Source organism: Mus musculus, chromosome 4 (genome assembly GCF_000001635.26).
Source record: "Mus musculus strain C57BL/6J chromosome 4, GRCm38.p6 C57BL/6J".
Lineage (NCBI taxonomy): Eukaryota > Metazoa > Chordata > Mammalia > Rodentia > Muridae > Mus > Mus musculus.
This window is the reverse complement of record NC_000070.6, coordinates 99,337,564-99,345,159: the sequence shown is the minus strand read 5'-3', so window position 1 is coordinate 99,345,159 and position 7,596 is coordinate 99,337,564. Positions and strand designations below refer to the sequence as shown.

Sequence of the window (7,596 nt, the reverse complement as noted above, 5' to 3'; positions counted from 1 at the left end):
ATAGGACACCTGCCCCTCCTCCAGCTGTCCCTCTTATACACGTGCCTTCCACTCCTCGAGATAGGCCAGGGCCTGAGAAACAGGGCAAGTTGCCAAGGCCAGCTCCTTCTGGCTGTGTCTCCTCCCCAGTGAGTAGGGGGAAACACTGGGGGTGATTGGAGTCAGAAGGGGACCCCACCTTTGGTAGACTGTGTCCCTGGGTCTCCACGGCCACAGATATTCCCAACTCGGTCCAGTCTAATGTGACCAGAAGAAAATGGAACTCGCTGTGGAAGAAGAGCGGAGCTCAGCCACTTTCGTCTGTGCAGGTGGTAGGTAGAACAGGGTTCTACCTTCTCAGAGGCACCATGGGATTTGGAGAGAAAGAAGGAGACTGAGAACAAGAGCGAGGAGAGTGGGGACAGTGAGAGAGGAAACCAAGAGCACCCTGGCCTAGCCTGTTGGCTGTCTGAGAGTAGCAGGGGTGGGAGGGAAGGGCATTCTAAGGGAGGGCCTGGAAACCCCTTTCTAGGCTCCCCCCAAGACTTTCTCTGATTTTGTACATTGTGGTTTCAAGTAAGATTTCATCTGATGGAGATTTCCATGACTTAAACATTAAAACTGGACCCATCACAGCACTTAAGTGCACAGGAGATACTCTGAAGAAGCCATGGACTGGCCACAGCGCATGAAGGCGTGTGAGATACTCTGAGGAAGCCGCGGGTGCTACCAAGAGGAAGGTGATTTTAGCGAAACCTTGGTCTTCCCGGGCCCCAGGGAAGGAACCATTCTTTAAGACCCCATTTTCTGGATCACATTAAAACTTTTGTTAAGTATAAACTGGTTTGTGTGGGAACTATGTTTCTCTCTTTCCTGTCTTTTAAGAGCGAGAGTAAGGTACGTAATTAAACTGTTGTTTGAAAATGGAGTCTCCTGTTAGATTCTGTATGGCCACCCCAAAGGCCGCGAGGCTGCCCACAGGTTCGCCACGGCAAACATGCTCGGTGAACAGACCCAGTCCTTTCTGCTGCCTCGCTCAGCTGTGGAGGGAACCGGATCAACGCGGTGAAGACGGGGTGAGTCAGGAGGGTGAGCCCCAGACCGTGCCAACTGAGACCTGGAGACCCAGCGGAAGCCCCTCTTACCTATTTTTTACTTCTGGGAAGTAAGGGGTTGAAACAGTCTCTAGAAAGGGATCTAACTGCATCAGCAGAGAGCCGGTCGAAGCGCTCAGGCGCCACTGATGCTGACCACTGAGGACACTGTGCCCAGAGCCACTTCCTCCATGTAAGGAAAGCCCAGACGCTGGAATTCTCTGTGTACAATACGAGGAGCTGGCCCTCCCACTTCCTCCCATCCCCACGTTCTGTCTAGGAGGGCTCCTGGCTGGCAGAGACAAGAGTGAGAATTGGCCCCATCTCCCATTTCCTTGGGGTAAGGGCAATGTATGCAAATGAGGTTGCACCAATTTGAGCTTAAAAGTTTGGGAAGGTGAGTGAAGCAGGCGCAGTTCATCTCCGTCGGGGGTCAGGGGTCAGGGCATGAGCTGCAAACTCTGGGAGTGCAGCCTGGTGGACTCCGTCGCTGGTGCTGGTGGCTCTCACAGAGAAGCAGCTGCCTGGGTGGACAGGCCTCAGGCCACCACTCAGAAAGAAGAAACAGCAGAAGGGCTTTGGGCACACACTCATTCTTCCTTTTCAGGGTCCCCTCTGCCCCCCACACCCTCACACACCTCCCAGGGACCCCTCAGACTTCTCAGTCCCAGAGAGGACCCAAAGCTCTGTCTTCTGTCCTGGACACAATCTCCAGTTTTCTCTCCAAAGAGGACCAGGCTCACTCTGTTTTCCAAAAAAGGTTCTTCTTCAGTAGGGTCTTGCCAGGCTTGTTGGCTCACAGGCTCCCTGTGGCTTCCCTTCATCCCCTTCAGCCTGTTCCAAACTGAGCAGCTGGGGACTTCTGTCCAAGGGTCATATTTCCCACACTGTTTCTCTTGAACTGACCACACCGAATTTTGTTCCCTATGTGGTATGTGGGTGGAGAGGGACACAGTGGCATTTGACAGAGCAAGTATCATAACCACCTCTCTATGCAAAATAGTAGCTGCTGTTTATTGTGGAACTTCTAAGTGCAGGAGACACGCACAGAAGACTGTTCCCATTTTATAGATAAGGTAACTGAGGCTCTTGAGGCTTAGTAACTGCCCCGGGGTTCCCACAGAGAGAGCAGAGAGTGGCAGAGAGGTTGAGAATGCCTGCACACAGTAAGCCTGCCCATTGGCAGCTTAGCTGATAGCATCCTGCCTCCTAGTGGTCAGGGTGCCTGTTCAACTCACTATGGGGTAGGGAGGGCCTCTCCCCTCTCCTGACATCCCAAGGGCCTAACAGCTGATTATTTCAAGAAGTGGCCTCAGACTCTCTGGAATACTGGGGCCTGGGAGCAAGGGGAAGCAGCTGGCTCCCATTCTCAGACCTTGTCACCTCTCACCCTTGGAGTGGCCATGACAGCCTGGGGCACACAACCTTCTCGGTGCTGATCAGATGGAACACAGCGCTCAGTGACTGCTGTCTAGTCAGGGGTGCATATGGCCCCCACCCTGTAGCCCCTCCTCCCCGAGGTGGTGACTCCCACCCTGTAGCCCCTCCTCCCCGAGGTGGTGACTGACAGTATTCTTTGTCATTCAGCCCTACAGATGCAGCATGGAAACTTTCTGTACCTGGGAAAGTGGCCCTGGGGACAAGGTAGGGATTTGCGCAGCTTGTTGCCTGGAACCGTTTCCTTTAATTTTGTAAGTCCAGCGACGGCAGACAGTGGAACCCTTCAACCCAGTGATCCCTTCCCATCCCCACCAAACTGCCATTGCTTATTGACACTTGCAGACAAATACACACCAAAATGGATGCCCGGACCCATTGCGCTTCCAGTCCTAGTCACCTGGCACCCTTCTTCTGCGAGTGCACGAAGCCCACACCAATTAGCTAAACAACGGTTTGTCTTGCCCTTGCCTGCAAGCACAGATTCCCCACTCTGAGCTTGTGTGTTGCCCGTCAAGGGATGCCAGGCTCAACAGTTCTTCCATCCTCAGTGATTCTGAGGGGCAGAGATGTACCCTGCTGGGAGGAGGCATCCTCCTGTGAGCCTGCTACCTGCTATCAGAAACACGGGGATCCTGATGGTAAGGTGATAGCATCGTGCAAACTGCTCCACGCCACGCCATGAATCTGCACAGCCTTTCTCAGCCCGACTCATGTGTTGCTTAAACTTAGGAAACAATTATTGTGTGACTTTCTTTTAGATTTTTTTTTTTTAGAATAGTTTTCATCTTGTTTGCAGAGTGAATTCCAGGACAGCCAAGAAAGGCTACAGAGAGAAATCCTGTCTCAAAAAAAAGTAACGACAATGAAGAATTTTTTATCTAATATATTTAAAAATGTGCTCTCCCTTCCAAATTTGATGGCTTCTGTGTATGCTCTGAGACCCCAGCATGCACTGCCCTTCCGGGGATGGACCGCCACACCCCGTCCCCTTCCTGCCTTGCACTCGTGCTTATTGAGAAAAGCCAAATGACTCATGGCGGATGCCTGTGCCCGTATCTACACATGAAATTAAGAAGTAATCAATAAGAGATGACATAAGTAACTTCTGATTTTAGCAGGGGCAGTGGTGCATAGGTAAAGATGCAAACCATCCTGCCCCCTTAAATATTTGATGAGACTCTATTGATGATGAGACTCGATTGACCCTTCCTAAAAACTGGAGTTCTGATGACGTCATCAAGAACTATAGTTAAGAAAAAAAGAAAAAGAAAAATGTCTTGTGCCTAAGGGACTACAAGTAAGCAAGTACATGCTTAAGTGAAACGAAAGAAATTTAATTATGTGTATGAACATTTATACTAAATGGTTTCTCCGGGAAGCCAATGGGAAATTACAGCTAACTAGAGCAACAGAATAAGGTCTGTTGTTGAGGGTTATTAGCCTAATCACATCATCCAATTTCACTTCCAACCACAATTGTGCCATTTGTCCATGTCAAAATAAAGCCATTGTTAAATCTTAATGAAATCAGAAGGGGGGGCAGTGATGACAATGTCTTTCTTTAAAAAATGGGTTTCTAACCTAACTTTCCTCCTAGTTCCAAAACCAGTCCAAAAATCTGAAACTAGACAAAAAAAAAGAAAAAGAAAAAGAAAAAGAAAAAAAGAGAGAAAAGAAAAAAGAAAAAAAAAAGAAACTGGGAAGGCAAGTCACAGACATTTTTTTTTCCTCCACAAAAGACACGACAGAAAGGAAGTAAACAAATTGGTTTTGCTCTCAAAATTTGGCGAGGCAAATCTGTTCCAAGGCTGAGGTGTTCCTTCCTCGGCAGCTTTAAACCCAAGGTGCACTTTTATAGCCAAGAGTCAGGGCCCTGAGACAGAGTGACGGAAACGCTGACCCAGCCTTCCCTCAGCAGCAGGGATGCTACCACCGTAATTTATGGAGAACACATTTTGGTTTTGTCAGGTTTTTAAACAGAGACTGTTATAAATTTGAAGAAGGGCTGTTCTGTTAGATCTTCACACAGGGTGAGTGCTTTAGTGTTGCTATGCACCCATCCTCTGTGTAGAGCGTTGCCCACGTCTGGAGTGGCATTGTAATAACAGTTCATCCCAACAGTAGGAGAGGATGCCAGTTCCAGAAGTGTTCTGAAAACAGCCTTCCCTGGTGGAGAGTACCATAGTCACTGTCTGCATGGCGGCGACCAGCTGCACGACACTGGCAAAGTGCCTGCCCATCTTTGAGGTGCCTGCCTTTCTTTGGTGGCATAAGGTAACATGACAGGATTACTGGGAACACTGCAAGGCAGGCTTTATTCTGGCAATGGGAATGGAATGTTGCCCTCTTAGAACCGCAGGTTTCATAGAAAGGGGTATCATTATCATTATCATTATTATTATTATTATTAGTGTGTGTGTGTGTGTGTGTGTGTGTGTGTGTGTGTGTGTGTGTGTGTCTTTGTCAATTCTTAAATTGGAGCCTTGGAATTTGAATTCCGAGATCCATACCATGGTGTAGGAATGGCAGATCCTGATGAGGAGCAAGGCTGGAGCTCAATTGATCAGTGAGGGGAGACTAAAGAAGGGTGGAGGGTGAAGGAGCAGATACCATGACAGATTTCCCCCCAGTAGGACACGAACTGTGACGTATCCAAAACAGCATTTTAAAAAGGTGACCATAGCAGCCATGACAATAGCTAACATTTATGGTACGTTCAGTGGGCTGTGCACCCTTGACTTCACCCTAGTGTCCAATGAGGAACTGAGTCTTCAGGATGGGGCGGTTTACCAAGGTAAGGACCATGTCTTCTAGAACAGCTCTACTCTATAACGTGCTTTGGATTAGTTACCTATCAACAGTTCTATCTGTGCCCACTTGAGTGCTGAGTCATCGTGGCCACACAGGGTCACATGGCCAGTACACAGTAGAACAAGAATTTGGACTCCTAGATGTTTGATCTCAAAGCCTGTTTTCTTAGCCATTGTGTTGCGTATTTGCTACAAAAATTTTGGGGGGGGATAGCAAAATTGAATGTGTATATCATGGTAATTGTGTTCGTATTGGACTGTAGGATGCATGAAGACAAGAGAAATATCAGAGATTCTAAAACGAATTCTTTCTACTATATGTTTCCTAAATTTTCTTCAATTATAATGTATGACTTTTTTCTAATGAAAAGTTTTTGCATTATAACCTAGACTATATCCATGTAGTATTTTATAATTAAGTACTGTTTGATATTATAGATACTATCAGAAATCCAAATGAAGCCAGAAAGACAGGAAGAAGGAGGAAGAGAAGAAAAAAATGCTTTAGGAAATAGCCATGAAACCAGAGACAGGAATCTATGACTACCCTAACTATCCTGACATTTCTCTGAGCAATAAGACCTGTGTCCTTGAAACCCAAGGAGGTCAAATCTGAGGGAGAACACATGCCAGTGGCCACCAGAAAAGTTCCAATCATAAAGACATTTTATACAGCTGGCGGGGGGAAGCAGGGGAATGTTAGACTGGAACTCCAATGATAGGAAATGACTGTTCTCAAGCGCTAAGAGCCTAGGGTGTGCTGATCATGAGTGAGCTGAAGAGAGAAGATGCCTACCACAGAGGATAATGCAGCTTCCAGTCAGTCAGTGAACTTGCTTTTAAATGAGAAAACGTGTAAGGATAAAAGGTTACCTGGAAGGTGTATGCTTCATGGCAGGTGAAAGAAAATGTTGGAATTACAAGGAAGAGCAAGTTAGCACATTACGAATCAGTGTGGGCAATTTCTCTTTCTATCTGGAGCATTGCTAAATTAAACACGGGGCAGTTGGTAAAGTTTTCACTGAACAAAAATTCTAAGGAAAAATGTCAGCGAATGGACAAAACCCCACTTAATAAAAATCTCACTTAAACAAGAGCGCCAAAGTCAATATGGCAGTCTCAGCTACAAGCCCAACTCTATTCCTCTCCATTACCCAGAGCAAACCAGTGTCTTTTAAATACGCCGGTACCGAGTTATATATACATAAAGTAACTGCAACCCACATAAAGAAGCAAACTCTATTCAAATCTGCATTCATCTTTACTGGCCTTTCCTCTTGTCATAAACAATTTGTGACCAGGTATCTATCACCACACCAAGCATCATGGAAGACCTCTCACTCAATAACCTAATTGAAATCCAGGTGATCTATCCAGGGGCAGCAGGTCTCAAATGGGCCATTTTATAACCTAGATCCAGGTTAATCATCCTTAGCCTCATTGGTGGGCCTCCCCAGGCTGCTGCTTACCACTGACGTCCCAGCAACCTCCCTGTTTTATGGTTAGTTAATTATTCTTTACTAACATTAATGTACTCTGAAACTGGGACCATCAAACAGTCGGCTGAAAGAGATGTCAGTTCTCTTCTCATTGTTGTTGAATTGTTTCTCCCACACTTAAAGCACTTTTGCTCAGAAGGACCCTGTTGGATACGCAAATCCTGTGCATTTGCTTTACCTAAGGCTTTTCCTGAGTGTCCAGCGGGGGATTAAAATGGGCCTCTAAACTATATAGTCCTTTGCTATATAAGAAAATCTAAATAAGTCAGGAAAACAAAGAGGATGTGGGGTTGAAAATCATTAAACCAAGAGTCTAACAATGGGAGAGTGTCCACACCCTCCAGGAATTCCTGCACACACATGCTTGCACACTTACTGAAGTGAAACTGTAAATCTGCCTCTGAACTCCTACGACAAACGCAGCCAGGGAAATACAATCGATTCATTCGTTCGTATACCAAATATTTTACTTCACACCTTAGACAAAAGATGTTGAATTATGACTACAGAGCATGAGATTTTAAAAACATAACAAACAAAAAATGGTCCCCCCCTCTGTTTTCCCATATGACAAGCTTTAATAGTTAGAGATGTAGTTACAAATTATGACAATTCTAGAAAGGAATAATATTCTAAGATAGCAAATAAGAGTCTGAGCCCCAGATCAGACTCTAGATGGGAGAGAGCACACTGAGCTTGAGGCTACCCTGACTTGCTTCTAATTCCCATTCCCCTTTGCCTTCTCACTAGAAGTCCTGTCTCTAATAAAGGCCA

General features: G+C 46.3%; 1 long non-coding RNA gene across 1 annotated transcript; it reads left to right on the top strand.

Moving 5' to 3' along the window:
• The first annotated feature begins 1,801 nt into the window (after window positions 1-1,801).
• Window positions 1,802-2,982, top strand: Gm35537. Its single transcript, XR_376462.3, has 2 exons — window positions 1,802-2,717; window positions 2,856-2,982. It is a non-coding gene; the product is annotated as a predicted gene, 35537 (long non-coding RNA).
• The last annotated feature ends 4,614 nt before the right edge of the window (window positions 2,983-7,596 follow it).